The sequence below is a fragment of the Prionailurus viverrinus genome, chromosome C1 (assembly GCF_022837055.1).
Source record: "Prionailurus viverrinus isolate Anna chromosome C1, UM_Priviv_1.0, whole genome shotgun sequence".
Taxonomy (NCBI): Eukaryota; Metazoa; Chordata; class Mammalia; order Carnivora; family Felidae; genus Prionailurus; species Prionailurus viverrinus.
Window position 1 is genome coordinate 69505970 of NC_062568.1, and position 24962 is coordinate 69530931.

The 24962-nt window shown below is 40.5% G+C and overlaps 1 protein-coding gene across 2 annotated transcripts in view; it reads left to right on the top strand.

Moving 5' to 3' along the window:
* The window catches only part of ACVR1 (activin A receptor type 1), a 141475-nt gene that overhangs the window by 35806 nt on the left and 80707 nt on the right, over window positions 1-24962 (top strand). For both annotated transcript variants that reach the window (XM_047872586.1, XM_047872587.1), the window contains one exon: window positions 17523-17828. The gene's annotated coding sequence lies outside the window, so the exon portion shown is untranslated. Of the gene's footprint in view, window positions 1-17522; window positions 17829-24962 lie in introns of those variants that run through there.

Consider the following 24962-nt stretch of genomic DNA (forward strand, 5'->3'; position numbering starts at 1 on the left):
AGGAGGACATATTTTCTGGGTTTAATGGCGCCAGTTTTTTTCCTATTAATTTGTACACTAGAGATGTACTCATTTGTTATGTGTCATAAAGGGTCTTTATTTTTTTTCCCCTTTTTGAAAAAAAAATGCATTCTCCTAAAAATCATCTTTCGAATATTATTCTTGACTTCTTTCACAACTGAACTTGCCACCCAAGAAATCAGTAATAAATTTTTTTCTTCTTTTTTTTTTTTTAAAGTGACATGTCACAATGGGATTATTTTCATATAGCAAAGGTCTTAGAGGAGGAGGTTTAAAGCAACGCGGTGGGAATTACCTTGCCTTCTTGAAGTGAACAACATTTCGGAGATCTTGAATGGCTCCAGATAAGTTTGGCTGTTGGAATTTGGTTGTTGTTCAGTGTGGATGGAACGGTCTCCCCCCTCCCTCTAAATCTGTTTCCCTTTTATATGATAGAGGCTGAAGTTCCCAGATGTTGTTTGGATTAAAGATGTGTGTGCGGAGGGGGGGAAAAAGCTTTCTTAATGATAATAACAGAGTCAGACTGGCTGGTTCTGTACTGACAGGAAAATGGAGAGATAAAAACTCCATTAATGGTGTGTGCACTGCCTAAGTAGCCAATAAAACAATGCTGTCCTCACTGGAAGCCGGTCCCAGACTGGTAGTGCTTCGTGCCAACTGCAGGAGACAACAGCTGCAAAGAAGGGCAGAAGCATTCAGTCAAGAGTCTGTGTTCCACGACCGGCTTGGGGGCGGTTCTTTTGTTCTCTTCCCCCTCCCTTCCCCCCCTCCTCCGATTCTTCCCCAACCTCTTCCCCTTCCTCCTACTCCCCCCTTCCTCTTCCTCTTCTTCCCCATCCTCTTCCCCCTCCTCTTCTTCCCCATCCTCTTCCCCTTCCTCCTCCTCCCCCTCTTCCTGCCCCCACTTCTGCCCATTTTCCTCGATGAGCCCTTCTTAATGCTCGCTGTTCCAGAAATTGAACCACATCTGATTAAAACTTAATGGTTACTCACAGAATGAAGTTGGCTGGTAGTTTCCAAGCCTATTTGTCTGGGTTAGTTTGAGTTTTTGACAGTAGAAATTGTTAACTTATATAAAGTGTATCCAAGGGTTACGAGCCTTAAAGTTTGATGGTTCTGCTTAAGAACCGGGAGAATAGTCACTTGTCATTGATGTAACTCTGTAGTTTCTCTCCAGACATCTTTGGATTTCCGTTCAAAATTAGTAGCAATAATAATAATAATAATAATAATAATAATTTTTCCCCCAATGTATCTCATTTTGGAGAGTGGCAAAGGCTTGGTTTAATCACATTCATTCTGTGTGTGCTTTCTGAGCCCATTCTCTGAGTAAAGCCTCTCCTTGGACCCTGGGCCAGGCAAGGCTGCATGGAGGGACCTCCCTTGAGAAACTTACTGTCTTGAGGATGGGTAAGCACTGGCCGCCTCCAGAGAAGGGCAGGAAATAAATGCTATTTGAGTGGTGTAGAAAAGCAATTTTGGAAATTCAAAAGAGAGGTGATGCAGTGACCTAGTGCTGTCTCTGTTTCCTGGGAGTTTATAATCTAAGTTACTTGGACTTCTTGATTTATGGTATATGAGGTGGAGGGAACAGATACTTGAGTGTGGCAGTGCTCTATCAAGACCTTCCAGAATGCTGGTGTGGGGGGGTAGGAGCACCTGGAAGACTCTGTGGTGAGGACAGACAGTCCTGTATTTTTCAGCACACTCCTTTGAGTGCATGCCTTATGTCAGACATTATGCCAGGGCCAGGAGACGCAAATCTGATTTTAGGTGTGACCTGTGTTTCCCTTTCAGAAACTCCATGTTTGGATTGTTAGCATTCTCAAGGATCCTAGCTGGAGACCTGTCCCTCCCAGGCCACTTCCCTGCCACGCCACAGGGCCGATGTGGCCATGATGTCTGAAGCATGGTCTCTTCCCTCTTATGAATAAAGATAGCAAAGTAAGGTTCATGGGCAAACTATCTTCTTTAGATGAAAAGAAGTTAAAAAAATTTTTTTCATGCTTATTATTTTTGAGAGAGAGAGACAGAGCGTGGCACAGGGCTCAAACCCAGAAACTGTGAAATTGTGACCTGAGCTGAAGTCAGACACTTAAGTGAATGAGCCATCCAGGCACCCCTAGATGAAAAAATTTTTAACGTGTGTGGCCTTTCCTAGTATAGTTTTTATTTAGATGGCAAACTCGAGAGACTGTTCTGAGGAAACAGGGATTCCTCAGTGGTTAATATTAGGTATTAAATGGCCTTTAACATGTCATGTTTACAGTATTGTGCCACCTTGTCTTTTGTGAAATGTCAGACCATCACTGTATTAATTTTACGTTATTTAAAGGACTTGGGAGAGTTCCAGATGTGAGTCTTTGGTTTTCATTTTTAGATTTTATCGTATATATGGCTCCATAGTGATTTTGATAGATGTTCATATATGCATGCATATGGACAGAGAGAGGCACTGTGTACCGAATTAAGGTATCGTTAAGTAGGGGCGCCTGGGTGGCTCAGTCGGTTAAGCTTCTGACTTCAGCTCAAGTCATGATCTCACCATTCGTGAGTTCGAGCCCCGTGTCTGGCCCTGTGCTGAGAGCTCCGAACCTGGAGCCTGCTTCGGATTCTGGGTCTCCCTCTCTCTTGGCCCCTCCCCTACTCACACTGTGTCTCTCTCTCTGTCAAAAATAAATAAACATTAAAAAAATAAAGTATCGTTAATTAAAGTGTCACTGGCTGGTTGGTTGGTGGTGACTTGAATTCAGTTTTCTCCTCCGTGGATAACCTCCGAGGGATAGAACCTGCGAAGTTGGTATTAATATGAAGGTTCCTCTTTAGTCTGTCCAGAAACTCTACTGGTTGAAGGATCCTTGCTTTTGTCATTGGTCTGCAGTTCTGCAATGGGGCAGAGCTAGATGGCAGTCCAGTGTGAGTGTCACAAGTACTTTATTATTTATTATTGAGGTAAAGAAGTTTTGACATATTTTAGAACTGATTCAGCACCTCACTCCCCAGTGCCTTCTATTATGTCAAGATAAGCCAAAGTAACTATAGTTTTTAGTTGTTAAAAGGTAAGAACTATTGGGGCGCCTGGGTGGCTCAGTCGGTTAAGCGTCCGACTTCAGCCAGGTCACGATCTCGCGGTCCGTGAGTTCGAGCCCCGCGTCGGGCTCTGTGCTGACGGCTCAGAGCCTGGAGCCTGTTTCCGATTCTGTGTCTCCCTCTCTCTCTTCCCCTCCCCAATTCATGCTCTGTTTCTCTCTGTCCCAAAAATAAATAAACGTTGAAAAAAAAATAAAAAAAAAAGGTAAGAACTATTAAGAAAAGGAAGGAAAGGAGTGTCATAAAAGTTAAGATTATGGTTCTAATAGTAACAACAGCATCAGCAGTAATGACTTACCCTTTGATAGTACATATATTTCAGGTTCTGTTCTGAGTGTTTTACATATATTCACTCGTTTAACCCTTGTAATAACTGTGAGGTAGGTACAGTTTCTTGTTTTAGTTTTTGTTTTTGTTTTAATCTTAATTCTGCAGTTGAAGGAAATGAGGCACACTAAGTTATGTGCCCAAGATAGCAAAATGCGGGGTCTAGATTCTGATTCAGGCCGTCTGGACTCAGTTCTGGGTTTTAGCTCAGTATAGGGGAGGAAGAAGATATGATTGGGGTAGGGTACGGAGTGCTGGTAGTTTCCTAGGAAAAATAACTAGGCCCTTCACTAAAGGTTTTAGTTGCATTTTAAATATGTATGGATTAAATATACATTCATATAATTCACATCCATAGATCACACTGTATTTGAGAAATAACAGATGTGGGTGTGAGATACTTAGTTTCCCTACCATTCTTGATGTTGGATGTACAAAAACCCCTATAGTAGGGAAACGCTTATCTCCCTCTAGAGAAAGAGCATATTCATATACAGAAGTTTTGGAAGCTTTTCCCAAACCTGGCATACTACTTCCATGGAATATTCATATTTATTTGCCTTTTTTTCCCCCGTAAGTACCTTACATATTGGATCTTGTCTTTGCCAAAGGCATTAGGAGTTGAGTATAATTCTGAAGTAGAAGAGAAAGCATTGTGTGTGTGTGTGTGTGTGTGTGTGTGTGTGTGCGCGCGCGCACGTGCATGCCTGTGTGTATGTGCACACGTGCATGCGTGCACATGCTAAGAAAGTTCATACAAAATTAAATGTAAAGCAAAATACCTTCTAAACATATATTTGACCTGTTCGTTGTATGTCCAAAGTGAGAAATGATGGAAGGACTCCTCACGGTTGTGTTAAACCAGTCTAAATTTGGTTGTAAGTTCTGGGAGACTCCGTTGAGTTTATGCTAGAGTGTGTTTATTTTAAAACCCGGCTGCACAGCAATGCTGGTAGAACCAACAAAAGTGCTGCTCAGGAAACAACTAAAATTTTATTAAAAAATTATTATTTAAGAGACCCCTCCCTCACTGTTTCATGCTTTCAGAATTAGAGCTAGCAGAAGCTAGCCTTTCCTCTCCTGCCAACTTTGGAAAATAAGCGATTCTAAAACTTACAGAACATTATCATTTCCCTCTGGGATTTAAAAAAGTAAAAAAAAACAAAAACAAAATCAGGGAGACAAATATTTATAAAATGGACGAGGGTTTAGTGACGTGAAACTCAACAGAATTTTTCTCAGAGTTGTTGACAGTATGAATGGTAAACAGAGGCAGTTGCTAATGTTTTATTTCCTTTTAATACTCTGTGTGGTGCTTTCATGGCCTCGTCATCTTATTGAAAGAATCCCAGCTCAGTGATATGCAGCTCACTCTCCATTTCTACCAGAGATCAATCTCCAGGCGCTGTAGCGCGCAGCTGAGGAAGACTAGTTTGTTACCCATTGGTCTCTTGAGGATCTTTGAGTGTGAGAATTTAGTTGGCTATAGTGTAGCTTCTACCTGGGGGAGGGCAGGGCTGGTAACTTGCTAGTCTCTTTAGTTCCTCTCAAGTTGTTTTCAAGAGTAGAAACTTGTGTGGAATAAAGTTGAAACTTTTTAAATGTGTGTGTGTGTGTGTGTGTGTGTGTGTGTGTGTGTGTGTGTACATATATATACAACCTGTGTGTGTGTGTGTGTGTGTGTGTATAGTTAGTTACTTGATCAAATAGAGCACATTTTAGGTGACAATGGTAGTGTTAAAATGACCATGAAGAATTAACTTCACATTAGAAATTCTGACCCAGTTGGGAATTTGACTTCTTGATGGTAAATATAGATTGTTCGTATTCATTGTCAGGTAAGTTGTTTCTTAAGAGTTGGAATATCACAAATGATCGAAAAGCTGGTGTTTCGACTTGTGCTGATGTAAATTAAATCACAGGTGTGGAATCTTGGGGCTTGCGATGAAAATCTGCTAACACAGTCAACTTCAGGCATGTTTTATTTTATAGAATTAATCTGTAAAAAATGAATCCTGGTGCAAAACTATGTGTTCTAATTAATAGTCCCAATTAAGAACCTATAGTCCATTAGTGGGCTGAATGCTTAATGACTCTTGAGGTGATTTAAAAGTATGGAAAATGTGTCTGCTTTGTGGTTACTCATATAAAATTACTTGGGTAAAGTGGCACCTGGGTGGCTCAGTTAAACGTCTGACTCTTGATTTCTGGTCAGGTCATGATATCACGGTTATGAGATCGAGCCCTGCGCATTCCATGCTAAGCGTGGAGCCTGCTTGGGATTCTCTCTCTCCCTCTCTCTATCCCTCCCTCTCTCTATCCCTCCCTTACTGTTGGTCACGTTCATGCACACTCTCTCACTCTCAAAACAAACAAAATAGAATTACTTGGGTAAGGAATCCAGACATTTAGGTGTCATAAATAATGCAGGCTGATAATCACACATGCTTCTAGGAGGAGGACTATCCCATCTCCCTACCCTACGTCACTCTGACCCCAAAGCATCATTGGAACTCAATAGAGGATTCCAGAAGGGTTTGCCCTGATTCTAGGTAGGCTGGCCTCGATCCCTACTCTTCACTTACCGCATCTTTTCTGCTTTTGTGTCTTCCCTTTAGTTTTCACCCGCCAGCTGGCATGTCCTTTTTTACAGCCCCTTCCATTTTAATTTTCTGCCACTTACCATCAGTCTGAGTGCGCTGGTGATCTGCAGACTCATTCTGCTCATCTGATAGGTGGGGGGGGGGGAGGGGGGAGACTGAGGCTCAGACAGTAACATGCTCAAGATCCCAGGGCCTAGGAAATGACAGACCTAGGTTCAGTTCCCAAACTGAACTGTGATTTTCAAAGCTTCAGCTCTTTCCATAGAAATGAATTGGGAGACACACGGAATGTCTCTATGTAGTTAACAAGCACAGCATAGCAAACACTTAAGGTCTTAAGCTGTACGGAAAAAGGCCTAAGAGCTTCCAGACTGATTTTGTTTTCAAAACAGTTTTATTGAGTTAGTTTATATACTATAACATCCACCCTTTCATGGTGTGTAATTCAGTGTCTTTGAGTAAATCCACAGATTGTGCGTCTGTCACCAGTCCAATGTTAGGCCATTTTCATCACCCCAGAGAGAAATCATCAGCGTTTAAGACTGATTTTAAAGCTAAGATTGTTGCAGTAGAAGCCAAAGTCAGGCTCCCAATCATCCTGTACACTGGGTCAAGGGAGAAGCCGAGCTCCTGGACCAGTCCCCTAGTGGGCAACAGAGTTCTTGACTGTGTCCCAGAAACCTTCAGAACAGTCATTTCTGAACCTGGTGGGTTTTTTTTTTCCTAACTCATCCAATTTTGATAAACTGTCTGACATTCTTCTGCCCATTGTAATAAGAAAACGACAGGATTTAAATTTTTTCCAAACACATTTATGTTTTTGATTTTTCTACAATATGTCTGCCACCCCCATTCTTTTGATTGGAGAATCATGTGCATCTCCAGACTTCTAGGTCATCTTCATTGCAGGTTTGCTTGAACATATTAAATGAATCCATACAGTCATGATTTGAAGTGACTCATGCATTAAGCAATTTCATGTGTAAACTTAAAGTGATCCTAGCCAGTGAGCACTACCAACAGCCAAGTGTTTTCCTTGGATCTTCCTTCTCTTTTCCTTAATATTCAGCGTTGGCCATTGCCTCCTTTCTGTTACCTACTTTATGCTTCTTGAATTAAGCTCAGTTACATTACATAGCAATTTATGCATTTGTTCTTTTTTTTCCTGCTATGTGGTATAGAAAGGTTGGGGCTGGGGAAATGGGTAGTGGGATGAGGAAGAACATTAAGAAGATAGCCTTGTCATGGTAAGAGCAAGAGCCCCCCCTTTTGCCCACCCTGGCCCTCAGCACCTTTACTGAAGATATCTGGAAGGAGGCCAGGGAGTCAGAGCCTAGCCTTGAGAACTGCATGGGGGCCTGGCTCCAAGTGACCATCTTGGGAATAATTTTGTGGGAAAAAATTAATGTTTTTCTTATAAGATGAAGCATCTTCCTTCTTACATTTTACTGACAACATCTTAGTTTCCAGTAATATTACAGTGTTAGCATGGTATTTAAGTGTTGTTCTCAGGTTACTTTTCTGTATATATAACTTAGAAGAAGATTATGTTCTAAAGTGTTGGACTAGGAAATACTTCCCTGTTTTCATATGTAAGTCAGTCAGCGACTATGGTTTAGTGTATACATTTAGTTTACACATTGTCTTTTTTGTATGAAATAAACACTTTAGTTCTCAGTCTCTATAATTGAGGATTTGGGGATTTTTTTTTTCTTTTTTGCCTTGAATTAAAAGCCACGACAGCACTAAAAGTGGATTCTGGTAGGCCTACCTCTTTTTTTCCATTAGCACAGTTCTCAGTTTTTATTGTTCATATTTCTTTTGGAGCATTCCTCTTATGCTTTGAGCCCATTATCAGGGTTCACCCATTCATTCATCCATCAGTGTTTATTAAGGACCTGTTATTTGTAAGACTGCCCCTGGTGTTCCAGAGATGAAAAAATACTACTTATCTTTGAGGAGTCACAGACTCACTAAGCAGTGAAATTAAAAAAAAAAAAAAAAAAAAAGTGAAATGTACTTTTTAGGTGCCATGATAATTATGTTTGGGAACAACAGAGGAGGGTGCATGTACCTCAGACAGGGTGTAGGCATGGGGGCTTCAGGGAAGGCTTCCATCCGGAAGTGATTCTTGAGCTGATCCTGAAGCATAGGGATTTGACAGGTGGAAAAAGACATTTGGGGGTAGGGGCAAGGGTAAAGGCATGAAGGAAAACAGAAGTATGGCATCTTCATAGTGCTGTATGGTGCAGTCAGGGTCAGAGTACCTGAAGGGTGGTGACTGATGAGGGTGGAGAGGTCTCGGGCCAGGTCGTGGAAATCGGGACTCTGTTCATGATGAGGAGAGCCGCTGATGGTTAAGCAGAGGAGAGGCTGCTCAATGGTTAGTGACTGCACTGATGGCAGGTCCCCAGAGGAGATCACCGAGGAGGCAGTTGGAAGTCTTGCTGGTGGGAGACAACAAGAGCTGGGACAAAGGCACTGGTGGGGTTTGTAAGATGAACCCCTAGTTTCCAACCTTGCCGTCGAGGTTCATTGGTGTGATTCCACTGTGTGAGATAAAACAAAGGAAAACTGGCACATTTGGGGTGGTGGGTAATGTGGACGTGCTGACTTTAGTTTTATTCATCTAGATTCCTTGTCTTGGGAACTGGGCATATTCTCATGCCCCTACTGTTCTTGATAGACACCCCACTGTGCCACTTCTTTTTGTGTATTTTCTTAATTATCCTTCAGTTGGCAAACAAATTATTGGTAAGCAAATTAAAAGCAAACCTGTATGAGTTAAGAACGAAACTGCTAAATTAAATGAAAAATGTTATTTTTCCTTTTTTTTTTTTTTCTAATGAGTGGGTTGTGTGCCATCTCAGTACAGGAGTAGATTGGAAAACCATCTTTAATGAAAAGACGTAGCCTTTCTTGTTAGCATAACTCTTGAGACATCCTGCTAGTGATTGTAAAAGAACTATCTAAACAGAAAATTTGGAGCTGGAGGGAAACTCAGCAGCTTGGACCCCCATTCTCCATTTATAATCAGGGAAAATGGATGTCAGAGACGATAAGTGATTTCCCATTGTCACACATGTGTGGTGCAGGGACCTGTCAAGCTCCTTGGCTCAGTGTTTTTTCCTCCATACCTTGAAGACAACCTACAATAATCCCATCAAGATGATGGAGCAGAGTGGAAGGCTATGTAATCTCTGGTAGACCCAGAGTCACCTGGAGTCTTGACTTGAATCTTACTTTAATTAATCTCCCTGTTCATCAGTCAGCAAATATTTGCTGAGTCGTATGGAAGGGATGCTGCCCCAATTATTATAAAGCTTAAAGATAAATAAGAGGCTATTTTTCTCTTTAAGAAGTTGCAGGTTAGTTTTTCAGATAACTCATTATGGGGCTGGCAACTACTTATAAAATGCATAGCTTGTCTGACATAATTATGGGCATGTAGTATACACACATGCACAGAAACAGTACAAGAAGACAAAGCCATATAGAATACTGTTCACTTTTAATTCTTTTAACCTTACTGTTTTTTGTTTTTGTTTTTTATTTTTGCTTGTTTGTTTTTGTTTTTTGTTACCTTGTTCTCTCTGCACAGGGGGGCAGGTAGTTTTCTTGCGTCCCCTTGGAAATGCTTTATATGCCTGTGAGGAAATACATTAAACCAAACAATTAGAAAAAGAACGTCGATTGCCCTTTTTTTTTTCCAATTTATTCTCAGTGAGTCTCAATTAGGGAGAACGATCTGGTAAAAATTTTATTTAGGTTGGTAATTGACATAAATATTTTCAAGAGGGCATTGGAAGAATGGTTTTTAAAAGCTTTAGTTCTCTCTTCATTTGTTTTGGTATTCCTGTTTTGCAGTGGCCCTTCAGTGTTTCTGGACATTTCTGTAGATAACAATTTTGAAAAACTTCACCTTAATTTGGAGTTGTTTAGTTAATAAGTGTACTAAGAAAACTTACTGCTATTCTAAAGTGAAGCCTGCTTTTATGAAATAGTTTTTTTCCCACAATTTTTTATATGTTTCTTTGTGCTTTTTGTGTTAACCTGTTCCCCTCAAATAAGAGTATTTAGTATGTTTTGCACTGTTCTGAGTTTAAATGTAGGGTAGAAACTTAGCCACTTAGTGATAGAAAAGCTTCTTTTAACAAGTTTAAGAGCTTGCAGTTGATAATACTTTGGATTTTTCTGTAATTTTAAGCTTCATTTATTCCACAAATACTTAAATGTCTGGTGATCATAGACCAGGTTTTGGAGATACAGCAGGATATTGTATACACAGAGTCCTCGCTTCCAAGAAGCTTCCCTGTTGAAGCTTTGCTAATGTCTATCTAGTGAGGGCATATATACTCTGGAGTGTTTACACCAGAGTACAGCTTAGGAGAAACAGAATGCCAGACTCCCTATTAGAAAACCAGAAAATCTGGTTCTGGCCCACGTGGGAGGCATCCCTGCGAACTCTTGTAAAAGTGCTTTGAGATCATCATCTGATGAAAGCCTCCATAGTTTAATGTGTGAGGGTGATCATCAAGGATTGCCACATTACTTCCAGACAGCAGATAAAACACAGCAATGGGGATTGCTGAAATGCTGCGGGAATTGGATTTACATTTGTTAAAGCTGACCCAACAGACTGAGAAAGGCAAGCTAATTACCAGGGAAGTCTAATTCTGTTTTTTAAGTGTACGGGTTGGGAGGATGGAAGAAATGACATGTTCCTCCTTTTTTTACCTCTAACCTGTTATTCATCCGCTGTACACAAGGTATTTTGAGTCCTCACTTAGCACCTTTTTTGAGATTTAGAGATAGCTGGAATAGAGCTACTTGGGTTTGGGCTGGTGAGGGGGCTTGAAATTCAGATCTCATCCAGGAACTGTCATGACGCCCATGGATCAACCACAGACCCATCAGCTGGGTGAGGTCTAGGAGGACTTGAAAAAATTAACACCTACGGTATGAATGGAAGACAGAAAAATAACAGAGAAAATGCAGCGGATTCATTGGATATCTTTATCGAGCTGCCAACTGCACTATGAAGCCTACCGAAAAGCTTGCTGTGCATTCAGTAACGTCAGCTGAGCAGAAGTGCTCTGTCCTTCCCCAGCTGGTTAACAGGACACCATTGGGCTTTGCCTAGGGAAAGAAATAATGAAGGGAAAGGACAGGGCAGCAGTGGAGAAGGAAGGAGAGAGGGAGCGAGGTACGTGGGCTACCTAGGAGTGAGGTGTATGTGTTTGTCTGTCCTTTGTTGAATCTTCTCCTCCCTAAAGTCACACCTCCTCTCTAGTGAGGAGTTGACTAAGGGGTATTCTATTTTAGTCTGCAGCCTTCCCATCTGGTGTCTGGATTCCTTCTAAGCTTCCCCCAGTGGGGGAATGAGGATGGGGTATTAGTCTTTCATGCTGTCTCCTTTCAGGCTTCCCCGCAGAGCCCTTTATAGTATTTATTTAAAAACTGCTATTTTTGTGAGTCAAAATGGTCAAATGTCAGCATTTTCAAATGATTCAGTGTAATAAGTCAACCCTTTTGATTCTCAATCTTTATCACGGTCTCCTCCTCTTATTCCTGCTCCTTAAATACTTTGTTTATAATAATAGCTGCCATTTATTAACACCCACCACATGCTGTGGGCTTCGCAAGGAAGTCATGATGTCCATTTTGCCTGCGAGAGACTGAGGCTCCGACGGTTGGCCAGTTGGCCCAAGATCACCTGTCTAGTGATTGGCAGGGCTGGGACTCAACCCAGGACTCTTTGGTTCAAGCCTAGAACCCTTTTGGTGCTGCTGTATCCCACTGCATTTGTTCCCTTGAGTTTTATCCTTGGTCCTTATGCTTTGTATTTCTGGCACAAATAAAGGAATCTTTGGCCGGACTGATGGATAAAGGGGATTTTGGTGGATCACCCAGCCACTTCAGAAGAGGGTGTTTGAGATTATAAAGTATGAGCAGGTTATTTTCAGAAATAGTGTGGTGTTTAATTACACTTAACTCCTGTCATAACTCACAGCGAATGCCTGTCATGGCAGCCAAATTAGAACTTAAGTTCGGATATTTGGGCCTTAAATCTGTCACTGGGGCCATCGCCTTAGGAAATGTCGTCTTCATCTGAACCTCCACTTAGGTGTCCCTTCTCTCTAGGCTTTGAGACAGACCTTAATCTTTTCCTTAAAACATCCCGGAGACTTTGTTTTTCCTCATCCTCCCTCCTCTCCTCAACTCTTTTTCTTCTATCCCTTAAAAGTCCAGTGAGTGTGATCTAGACTCAGTCTCGCTACACCTGAAGAGAATAGTTTATTTCCATGGCAGAATTCCTTCCAGGGATTTCTTGGGAAATTTATGTCTTTTCAGATCCCCGGAGCAATCAGGTGAACGGGAAAAAGCGTGTTGCAATTCTCCTGTGAGAATTAAACAATTAGCAATAGAGACCGTGGTAGACTGAAGGAACCCACTGATGTTGAGTTGAACGTGAACCTGTGGAGCGAAGGACAAGACTGACATTGCCCAGAGCCAGGACAGGGTAGGAGCACAGAGGAAAGAACTGGTCGTGATTGCTTGTAGCTGTTGCTATGTTATAAATATGTGTTTGTGGCCCTGTCTGCTGCTACCAGTGAGTCATCGTTGCAAATAAAATAAGTTTATATACATAGCATATTGTATACAAATCTTGTGAGCGGTATTCCAAGAAATATGTTTCTGAAGCAGAAGAAGTCTTGGAAATGGCAACTGCAACATGGGATTCGGTGTAGTGCGGTTAACCTTCCTCATAGATCCAAATGCAGGTTATTTCAGAGGTCAACAAACTTTTTCTCCAAAGGGCCAGATAGTAAATATTTTAGGCCCTGCAAGGCATATGGACTCTGTCAGAACTATCAGCTCTGCTGTTTTAGTGTGAAAGCAGCCGTAGACTATACGTAAAATGAACAAGTGGGGCTGTGTTCCAATGAAACGTTTATTTACCAAAACAGACTGCAGGCTGGATTTGGCCAGCTATTGGAATACTACCCAATAATGTTCACTGGCATTTCCTAGCATTTGAATATTTGTTATAGGCTACAATCCTTTGTAAATAACACTATTTCTTACATATGTAACATTTAAAAAACAAAAATATATATACCCATAATAATGAGTAAAGAGTATTTGGAAGTATTTTAAGAAAAGCTATAATTTGGGGAATTCTGGAGAAATTCCTGGAAATTCCCATTTCTCATCCCTAAGTCCCAAAGATTAGTATCTGTTGAGAATTTGGATATGCCTGGAGAAGGGGATCTGCTATATCTCCATGCTCCTCTCTGCTTCCTGGTTCAGTCAGCTTTTATCTTTTCTCAGCTTTGTATGGCTTTCCTTGTTTTTTTTTTTTTTTCTTTTTTTTTTCTCCCTGCTCCATGGTGTCCCCTGAGTTTATCAGTTGTCTAGGGCATGTGACCTAGATTTGTTCCACTGGGAAAGTGGTAATCTTGGGAACCGGCTGATATCTCCATTGCCTTTCTCCAGCATTACTAAGCAATCATACCTGTCTTTCTCATGTATTGAAGTGTCTGGAATAGATTATTCTTCAAGGATACTCGACATTGGTTGTAGTGAGACAAGAAGACATTTGTAGTGTGATTTTGTAGATGACTTGTGTTATTGTTTGGGATTGGTGTGCTTTATGCTGTTCCTACCACAGTGCTTTAGCACTTTCTATTATTCTAAGGAGTAGAACACAGGAAAGGGAACTAAGAATATTTACTATGAGCATTCAGCTCAGTTCTTATAAACAGTCACGATGCAATTTTACTTAATGGCAATTAACATAGATTTTGGAGTCTGAAAAACTTGAATTGATTCTTGGTTTTGCCACTTATTAAAAATTATGATCTTGGGAAGTTTTACTTAACCTCTCTAACATTGTTTTCTTATCTTTCAAGGGGGAATAATAACACCTTCCCCAGTTTTTGTGCTGTTAGGATTAAATCAGATAATGCAAGTGTGCAGTTAGCACGGTTCTAGAACTAAGGGCACACTAAACGATAGCTGGTGTATATTAGTAACTTTCAAAGGTGGAAGGTATTTACCCTGTGTCATGGGAAAGGAACCTGAAACCCATAGAAGTTAAATGATTTGGGTAAGATCACATTAAATAGGTTGGAAAACTGGGTTTGGCTCTTCCCTAAGTCCATGTTCTTACAACCATATGGTGCTTCTTAAAGTAATTTCAGTTAACGGTAATTTTACAGCAAGATCCACCATGGTTTATTTGGGTTATGGGGCTGGGTAGATAAACAGGGAAGGTATGGGTTGATGTCTTTTTTTTTTTATTTTTAATTTTTAATTTTTAATTTTTAATTTTTTAATTTTTTTTAACGTTTATTCATTTTTGAGACAGAGAAAGAGAGACAGAGCATGAATGGGGGAAGGTCAGAGAGAGAGGGAGACACAGAATCTGAAACAGGCTCCAGGCTCTGAGCTGTCAGCACAGAGCCCGACGCGGGCCTCGAACTCATGGACCGCGAGATCATGACCTGAGCCGAAGTTGGACGCCCAACCGACTGAGCCACCCAGGTGCCCCTTTAAATTTTTTTTTAATGTTTATTTATTTTTGAGACAGGGAGAGACAGAGCATGAATGGGGGAGGGTCAGAGAAAGAGGGAGACACAGAATCTGAAACAGGCTCCAGGCTCTGAGCTGTCAGCCCAGAGCCCGACGCGGGGCTCGAACTCACGGACTGCGAGATCATGACCTGAGCCGAAGTTGGACGCTTAACCGACTGAGCTACCCAGGCGCCCCTTTTTTAATTGAAGTATAATTGGCATAAAACAGTATCTTAGTTTCAGGTAGATAACACAATGATTCGAAATTTATGTATATTGCAAAGTGATCACTACAATGAGTTTCCTTAACATCCATCACCGTACAAGGGATGATGTCTTGAAAGGACAAGACTTTTCAGTATTTGGAAGCTACAATTTCTGGAGGCCAAGGATACAGTTATAATTAAATAGTTGAGGAAACTTGTCCTGAATTTTTTTTTCTTCCTGTTGCTTAGCTGCTATGTTGACTGCCAAGAACTTGTTTGATTTTAAGTATCTTTTATGCTTGCCTGTTACTCGGGTCCCATCATATTACAATAACTTTTAAGAAACTATGCATGTTCTCTTAAATTGGATTAAAGCAAAATATACTGCTATGTTAAACCCGCATTTGGAGTAAGAACTTTTTTTTTTTTTATTTCTCTTTCTCCCCTTTCCTCGCTCTCACCCTTCACCACTTCACAGGAATGTGCCTCTAGCTTCTATAAAGGGTCAGATTTTCATATGGCATGATTAGCCACCAATAATTAAACCTCAATAGCCAAACAAATGAGTTGGCTAAGATTTTAGGAAAAAACTCAGCTCAATGGAAGTTTTGGGACAAGATGCTGAAGTTTGCTACATAGATATTTTTATAGCACTTCCCCCTCACCCCCTCTCTTCTCTCTCTTTCTTTTGGTTTGTTTTTATTTTTTTAATCACTCTTGGGGTTTTGTGCATAACTGCTTTCCACTACCTTTCAGGCTCTGCCAAGCTTGCTTATTGGCATGAAGTATATTTGTGGGGAGATGGGTCCTGAGTAGAACGTTTGAAGACCTAAGTTTCTGGCATTTGCTCTCCACTTAGCTCCCTTTTTGCCAACCTGTTCTTCCTTGTGGTACACCACTGTTTTGACTTCAATCCATGGTTGAGAGCCTGATGAACTCTAAAGCAAATCTTAAATTACGTTTAATTTGAAGAGTTTTATCCAATAACTCCTGAGCACCAACTATGTGTTAGGTATTGGGAAGGAATGATATAGCAGAAGGATAATATGTGAATCTCTTCTAGTTTTAAATTGGCTGTGAGACAAACCTTGTTCAAGGCAGGGGATCAAGTGCCAGGTTGAGTCATATAGAGTAAAAATACTGGAGGAATCGGAGTGGAAAGATCTGGACAAAAGAAGAATCCTTAGAGAAGGCTGAACAGAGACAGGAGAAGCTGAGCCCGCTCTTGAAGGAATTCCTTGCGGTGAAGGTAATAGGTAAGACTGGGGAGTTGGAAGGGAAATAGAAGCACCTTTGTAATTAAACAGTCAATCTCCTGACCGTTCTTCGGATGATTCTTGTTTTGAAAGAATCAGGAAAATATGCACCCGTGTTTCCTTATTTTCCTATTGTCTAAAGCCCCTTCCCAAACAGTACCTATGACTTAAAGACATGGTTAGTGCCAGGCGGGGTAGCTTAACAGCGGCCCCCTTCTAAAACACAGTTTTTTGCCCAAGGGGAAGGCAACGTCAATGTGAGACCCTGACCACCAAATTTCCCTGGCTCCAGCGGCTTGGAAAACACCGGGATTTTAGCAATTGGTTCTGAAACTGAAGGTTGTGGATGCTGCTTCACGAATGAGTCTGTTTTTACAGATGTCCACTCTAGAAATGGGTTTTTACCCTCTGACTTCACTAAATGATTGCTGAAAATGCAAAATTTCTGGTTGACTTTCCTATGGGGGAGATATTGTTGTCTTATTTTTTGTGTGCCTTTTACATAGCTAGGCTGTCTTTTCAAATTGGTTGTGAGCCTTCATTTAAACTGAAGCAAGGAAAGAGTTGGTATTAGTTGTAAAGCATTCCCCTTGAATTTCAAGGTTCATGTGGTTTTCCTTCCCAATAATTATTTAGGAATGCTGTATTTTGGGTTTGTTTTCTGCTTAGATTTATTTACATGAACGTTTTCTTGGCAAAATGTTCCCTGAGGTTAAAAACAAAAAAAAGGTGCTGTTTTTTTGAAAGGAGTAAGTTCTTCAGTGTTTTGTGTGACTTATTTGGATGGAAAAATTTGGTTTGGTTCTAATAAAAATTTCCTCTTCCTTTGGCAAATGTTGATGTTTTTAAAGTCTTCCCAAAGGGAAGGGGAACTTGGGTGGCTTTGTGTTTTTTTGTTAGTTATCTAGACCCCTTCCCTTCCGCTTGTTGTTCTTTCCCCACTATTGTTTTATGAGCCTTTGAACTAGTTCTGTCTATGACTGAGAATGGGTTGGAAGTGGACTTAAACCAGATTGCTTCTGGGTGGGATACACAAGGAACGGGTTACTCTGGTGCAATGGGCTATCTAGGAGCAGCTGGGGGTCTGGAGAGAGACTTTCATTCTATTCCTGTGTACCATTTGAGTGGTTTTGTTTTTAACCAAGTACATATAATAATTAATATGTACAAAGCCTTTGTGGTTTTTTTTTTTTTTTGCTGTTTTTGTAATGGGCTGGAGTCCATGGTATATGGGCTTTGAAAGAACTTGATTTTGAAGTTTACCAACATCCTGCATGTCATTGTTTTTCAGCTCCTTCCATATTTGCCTCAGTTGTAAATTGGCCTTAGTTTTGGGGTCCCAACTGAAAGGCTTGTCAGGTGTGCACGTTGAGCCAGCACACTCACAACTGCGGAATTTTCTTCTCTTAGCTGGTGTTCTTTCTTTTTCCCCAACTGCAGCTCGGAGCCACTTGTGAGTGTCACATTGCCGGAGCAGAACTACTGGGAAGCTTTTTCCTCCAGGAGACTCCAGGAGCACCTCTCCCACTCCGCTGGTCTCCGGTGAATGGGGGACGAGAGAGCGGAGCTCTGAACCAGAGCGCCCTGCCCGAGGGACCGTGGCGCGACATGACGGGGCACCAGCCCTAAGGTAGCTGAGTCAGCTTACCCAGGAGCTCTCCGGAGCAGCGTTGCCAGAGCCAGCTCTAGAGCCATTTCAACAGATCACCTCGTTTAATGCTCTTTGGCAGAGATCAAATCTACACGGTAAATTCTTAGCCACAGTGATTATTTCGTTGGTTTGTATGAATCCAGTATAAAAAGGTTAGGGCTCTAGCCTCATAGTGCTTAATTCTTGAGTTGCCTTGAAGATGGGCTTCTCTCTCTCTGTCTCTGTGGTGGAGCTGCTCGGTTATTCTTTAACTTTGGCCAGTTTATTTCAATATTATCAATATTTCCCTACATACGAAATACTTCTCCCGTTCTTTCCCCCTTACGGGGCCACTTTTCTTTTTTTCTCTTTCAGATGGACTATGTTTCATGGCAGTTTTAGAATGACAGCAAGATTGAGCAAAAAGTACAGAGAGTTCTCCTGTACCCCCTGGCCCCATACACAACCTCTCCCACTGCAGCAGGACCCCCTTTTTTTGCCCCTTTGCTTTCCATGGTTTGTTGCCCACAGTCAGCCATGGTCAGCAGATGAAGCAGATGATCCTCCTTCTGATATGTGGTCAGCAGGTCAATAGTAGCCTAATGCTAGGTCACAATGCCTACGTCATTCGCCTCACTTCATCCTATCATGTAGGCATTTTATTATCTCACATCACCACACGAAGGGTGAGGTATAGTGCATAGAAAATATTTTGAGAGAGAGAGAGAGAGAGAAAACGTTTACATAACTTTTATTATAGTCCTGTATGTTGTCATTGTTTTATTTCACTATTAGTTGTTGTTGATCTTCTCCTGTGCCTAACTTACACATTAAACGTTATCTTAGGTATGTATGTGTAAGAAAAAAACGTGGCATATATAGGTTTCAGTACTATCCATGGTTTCAGGCATCCATTGGAGGTCTTGGAACATATCCCTCATGGATAAGGAGGGACTACTGTATCAGTGTAGTGGTACATTAATTACAGTTGTTGAGCCTGTGTTGACACATCATTATCACCCAATGCCCATGGTTTTACATTAGGGTTCACTCTTGGTGTTGTTTGTTCTATAGGTTGGGGACAAATGTATAATGACCCTATCCACCATTTCCAGTATCAAACAGAAAAATTTCACTGCCCTGAAAATCCTCTGTGCTCCATCTATTAATAATTCTTCTCTCCCCCAGTCACTCCCTGGAAACTACTGATCTTTTTATTGTCTCCATACTTTTACCTTTTCCAGAACTACATTTTCATAATATGCTTCCTATGGAGTATTTTGAAATCTATATAAAGCAGTCTTGCTATCATTGTGTTAAGCTATCGGGGAATACAAATATTTTTATTTTATTTTATTTTAAAGATTTTATTTTGAGTAACCTCTACATCCAGTGTGGAACTTGAACTCACAACCCTGTGATCCAGAGTCGCATGCTTGGGGTGCCTCAGTGGCTCAGTTTGTTAAGCACCCGATTCTTGATTTCAGTTTAGTTCGTGATGTCACAGTTTGTGAGGTTGAGCCCTGCTTGGGATTCTCTCTCTTCCTCTCTCTCTGCCCCTCCCCTGCTCATGCTCGTTCTCTCTCTCTCTCTCTCTCTCTCTCTCTCCCCCTCTCTCTCTCTCTCTCTCAAAATAAATAAATAAACATTAAAAAAAAAGAGAAAGAGGGGTACCTGGGTGGCTCAGTTGGTTGAGCGTCCGACTTCGGCTCAGGTCATGATCTCGCAGTTCTTGAGTTCGAGCCCCGCATCAGGCTCTGTGCTGACAGCTCAGAGCCTGGACCCTGCTTCAGATTCTGAGTCTCCCTCTCTCTCTGCCCCTTCCCCGTTCATACTCTGTCTTTCTCTGTCTCTCAAAAATGAATAAATGTTAAAAAAAAAAAAAGAGTTGCATGCTCTACTGACAAAGCCAGCTGTGCACCCCAAAATACCTACTTTAGAATAGAGTCTATAAGATGTTTCTGTGAGGGGAGGCCTGAAGTGCTAAATATTGGTGGGTGTGTCTCTTGAGCTGAATGTTCAGGTTGCTCAGATATGGTTGGAAACTTGCACATAGACACAGAAACATGTAACTCAGGGTTAAGGCTTGTAAGGGTCGGTCTATGCAGCCTCCTTGGTTCAACACTTTTGGAAAGTTTCCAGTACCTGTCCGACGTTTTTGTTTTTGTTTTTTTAAAGGAAAGTCTAATTTACTATTTTTAAAAACTTTATTCTTTATATAAATAGTTTATTTTTGATTATTTTTTTTTTTAATTTTTTTTTCCAACGTTTTATTTATTTTTGGGACAGAGAGAGACAGAGCATGAACAGGGGAGGGGTAGAGAGAGAGGGAGACACAGAATCGGAAACAGGCTCCAGGCTCTGAGCCATTAGCCCAGAGCCCGATGCGGGGCTCGAACTCACGGACCGCGAGATCGTGACCTGGCTGAAGTCGGACGCTTAACCGACTGCGCCACCCAGGCGCCCCTATTTTTGATTATTTAATTGCAAGTATTACAAAACAGTGTAAAATACAGACATAGGTACAGGTAAAATTTCCTCTCTGTCTTTGCTCTTTTGCCCATAGCTGATAATTTGAAACACATACTTACTCATACACAGATCTTATCGTATTACAAACAGTATGCATATTCATTATGTTGAAAGCTTGATGAACATGACTATACATTTTGTTTTACAAGTTGCTTTTTCCTTCCACTTGATAAGTTGTGGACATTTTCCCTTTCAAGAAGAATTTTTCCTTTTAAGCAGAATGTCAGTCTAAATAATGACTGCTTAGTGTTCCTTATAAGGCTGTAACGTAATAACCGGTCCTCAAGTGAGGGGTTAGCCTATAATTTAAAGGGGGGTGCGGGGGGAGACCTTTCGCATTAGGCAGAAAACAAAAGCCACGGCTGTTGACATTGGACTTTTAGTCTTAACGATGTGAGTTTTTATTTTCCAAGGCAGATGATGCACAGCTTTGGATTGTTGCCCAGGTGACAGTTATGGCAATTTTTCATCTTCTATGTGACTGCAAGGAACTTCTTAGGCACCAGGCTGTGTTAATATATTAGTGGAATTGTTGGTTCTGGCTGCCATCCTTGGAGCATTTTGAAATATTTTCATGCCCATTTAAGGTGGGCATGAGGTTGAATTAGTTTTAAGAGGAAGTAATGAATAACAGGGATGGAACTAAGAGACTGACTTTATTTTGCATATGTATTTGTTTGAACGAGTAGGAGATGATGGTGTTTGTCAATTGCTAACCCTGTGATTCTTAATTATGAAACAGGGTTAAGATTGTTCAGCTCACTGGTTTTCCAAGTGTGTTTGACAGTTAAGAATCGCCAGAGAAGTGTTCAGATTTCTAGGGGTTAGAGATAAATATTTGTAATGTTTTTACTTGGTAAAATATTTATATTCAGGAGGTGATACAATCAATGTTTATAAGATTAAAAAGGTACAAAAGTGAGAAAAAATAAGCCTCACTCCTCCCCATCTCCCAAGTGCCCAATTATTCTTCCTAGAGGCAATTCCTACCAAAAATTCCTACCAGTTTTTTTGTGTTTTCTTTCAGAGATTTCAGGGCATATATAATATACAACACATAACCTACAGATTATTGCAATTTCTTTTGTGTGTGTGTGTGTGTGTGTGTGTGTGTTTTAACCCAGATGGTAACAATATATACTATTTTGTGCTTTTTTTCACTGAGATAAAATTTCTTGGAAGATCTTCCATATTAATACTGCATTCTTTTCTTTTTAATTTTTTAAATGTTCATTTTGAGCGAGAGCGAGCATGAGTGAGTGGGGGAGAGGCAGGAAGAGAGGGGGACAGAGGATCCGAGGTGGGCTCCCCACTGACAGCACAGAGCCCGACACGGGGCTCAAATTCAAAGTGCGAGATCATGACCTGAGCAGAAGTCAGACTCCCAACCAACTGAGCCACCCAGGCACCCCAATACTGCATTCTTTTTTAATGGATGCCTAGTATTCTGTGGACCAGTGCTGTAATTTACTTAACCAGTGCTATGTTGATGGCCATCTAGATACCTTCTAGTTTATTTTTTATTGTGAACACGGCTATAGGGAATAACCTTGTACATATAATATTTCAAACAGGGTCACGAACATATCTGTAGGATCCATTTCTTGCAGTAGAACTGCTATGTAAAAGGGTACACGCTTTTTAAATTTTGTATAAATTTATTGCCAAGTTGCTCTGCTCATTGAGCTTGTGGAGTTTTTGATTTCAACAGCAGTGGATGAGAACACTGCTTCCTCATACCCTTGCTGATCACAGTATGATTGTCAAAGGTGTTTTTCTTTGCCAAATAGATAGGTGAGAAATGACAGTTTAATGTAGCTTTAGTTTGCATTTTTATTTCCATTGACATCGAGCATCTTTTCATAATTTTAAACACTTTCCAATTGTGTTCCTTGTATGTTGGTGTCCTTTGTCTATTTTCCTATTGGGTTATTGATTTTTTTTTATTATCAGTTCATAGGTGTTCCTATGCATTAACAAAATTAAGTGTGACAAGTGATATTTATGTTTTGTCATTTACACAGAAATAATTATTGTGCTGTGCATATTATTTAAAATCGTGTATACTTAAATATACCAATTTATTCACTCAGCAAATACTTATCGAATGCCTCTTATATATTAGGCACTTGTTCTGGGCAGCTGTGTATATATAATAGTGAAGAAAACAGATCCCAATTCTTGCTACATGGAGCTTACATTGTAGTGGAAGAGACAGTCAATAAAAGATGTTCAAAAACATTTGTAGCGCTACATATATAATCAAACTTTCTGTGACTTCAGGAATTCGTATCACAGGAAAAAGACCTTTTCCATTTATAAACTAAAAATCTATCTCATGGTCCCTTGCATGTCATGTGGCTCGGTGTTTTTTAGGTTTAAATCTTTGATCCATCTGGAATGTTAGGTATGAATCCAACTTAATTTTTCTCTATTAATTAGGATAAGGCTGAGTTGCTGTAACCAGGGGATATGCTATGGTTCAAAGAACATGGAAGTTGATTTTTGTCCTCACCTAAAGGTACTGGTGTGAGCAAACCAGGTCAGCAGACCAGCCCCTATCCACTGGTCATTGAGACTTATGTTCCTTCTGTCCAGTATTTATCTGCATGGTCATAGATGGGTTGCTCCTGTATCTGGGCTCCCTCCATGCAAAGGACAATGGAGAAAGTCCAGGGCAAGTGATCAGAAGTTGCACATACACCACTTATACTTCCATTGGTGAGAACGTGGTCTTGGGGTGCATCAAGCTGCAAGGGAGAGTGGGGAATGCAGTCTCTGTGGGTCAGCATGTGCCCAAGAAGCAGCCAAGAAGGAATTTTAGTGAGAAATTAGTGGTCTCTGTCACACTGGCTGGTTGTTCCAATTTTACTGAAAGTCCCAACTTTTCTTCTTTGATTTCTTTTGTATTCTATATTCTCCCGTACATCTTGGTCCATTTTTGGGGTATCCATTTAGTTTCACTGATCTATCTGCCCATGCATGTACCAGGATCACAGCTTTTTAACTCTCAGAGCTTATGAGTGTTACTCCTTGTGATGGGGGCAGTTCCATTTTGCAGAATTTTCATATTTTCTTTAAGTTCCATTTGGTGGAATTTTAAAGTGCCATTTCACAGAATATTCATTCATGTCTATTTTCATGTGTGAGGTTTTAAAAAGTATATGGGCACTTGGGGTGCCTGGGTGGCTCAGTTGGTTAAGTGTCTGACTCTTAATTGTGGCTCAGGTCATGATCTCACTGTTGTGAGATCAAGCCCCACATCCGGCTTCGTGCTGAGTATGGAGCCTGCTTGGGATTCTCTCTCTCCCTCTCTCTCTGCCCCTGTTCTGCTTACTCTTTATCTCTCTCAAAATTAAAAAAAAAAAATAAAAATAAATTAAAAATACATGAACTTTAAAATAATCATATCTAGTCGCCACTCTCTCCCCTGTAAGAAGAACACCTGCTGATATCATTATCGGGATTGTTATATGTATATATACGAGGGCTCACATCTTTATGATTTTAATTTTTGTTGCTTGATGATAGCTTTACACTGTGCTTGGGAAACATTGATCTGGACTCTACAATTTTCCTATATCCTTGGCCCGTGAAACTTATATAATTGAAGGAGGAGAGAGGAAGGACCAACCTATCATACGATGTATTAATTTTATTTAATACTTGATTTCTGATTATGACTAGCTAACTCATGCCTATTTCTCTATTAACAGTTAATAAACTTGGAACTTGCAAAAACAGTTTTGAAGATAAAAAATAGTTGATATTTCAAAAGTTTATTTACAAAACCTTATTTATGTCACAGAACTGAGGAGATTTTTGTGTATATATACGATACACAGTGCTGTTACTTCCTGAGAGAGAGAGAGAGAGAGAGAGAGAGAGAGAGAGAGAGAGCATGCATGTGAGTCTGTGTGTGTGTTTTATCATGAATGTGCCCTTTTTTTTGTTTTTGTTTTTGTTTTTTAACAGCATACATTCTGCTTTGGTCTTCTTTTTTATCTTTTTATTATAAGATCAAACACAGCTATCCACATAAACCATGCATAGTTTAGGTAATTATTATAAAGGGAATATTTTTTGTGACCACCACACAGATCAAGAGAGAGAGTATTAGCAGTTTCTCTTGAGCCTCTGGTGTGTCCCAGGCCAGACATAGCCCCTCTCTCCCTCCAGAATTCACTGCTTTCTTCACTTCTGTAATAATTGCTCTGTTGCCTTTCTTTATGGTTTTATCACCCATGTGTGCATACCTAGCCCCTGTACTCTAGTCTTGAGCATCCTTTTATGTCTTTTAAGTCTCTCAAACCTCAGGTTCCCTCAGCAACCCTTTCCTTTCCTTCTTTCCTTATAGGTTATCTGTTGAAGAACTCATCCATTTGATCTCTAATTTCCTACTGGCTGGATTTGGTGATGGTAACCATGGTTCAATTCAACTTGTTCTTTTTCTTTTAGTGAGAAGTGGTGTTTTAACTCCACTGTCTGGGCACTAGGAATACATACTGCCTAGGTCATTGTTTCTAGGCCTTTTAGTAGACAAAGGATAACTATATATAGAATACTTCGTAAGTTCATACTGGTGCTTCCAATTCAAATTGAGTTTATATGGTTCTTACTTAACCTTTTCTCTATTACATGTATATTTCCTTTATTTCACACACAGATTTCTGGTTCTCCGAAACAGCGGGAGATGCTAGAATTCGAATATACCATAG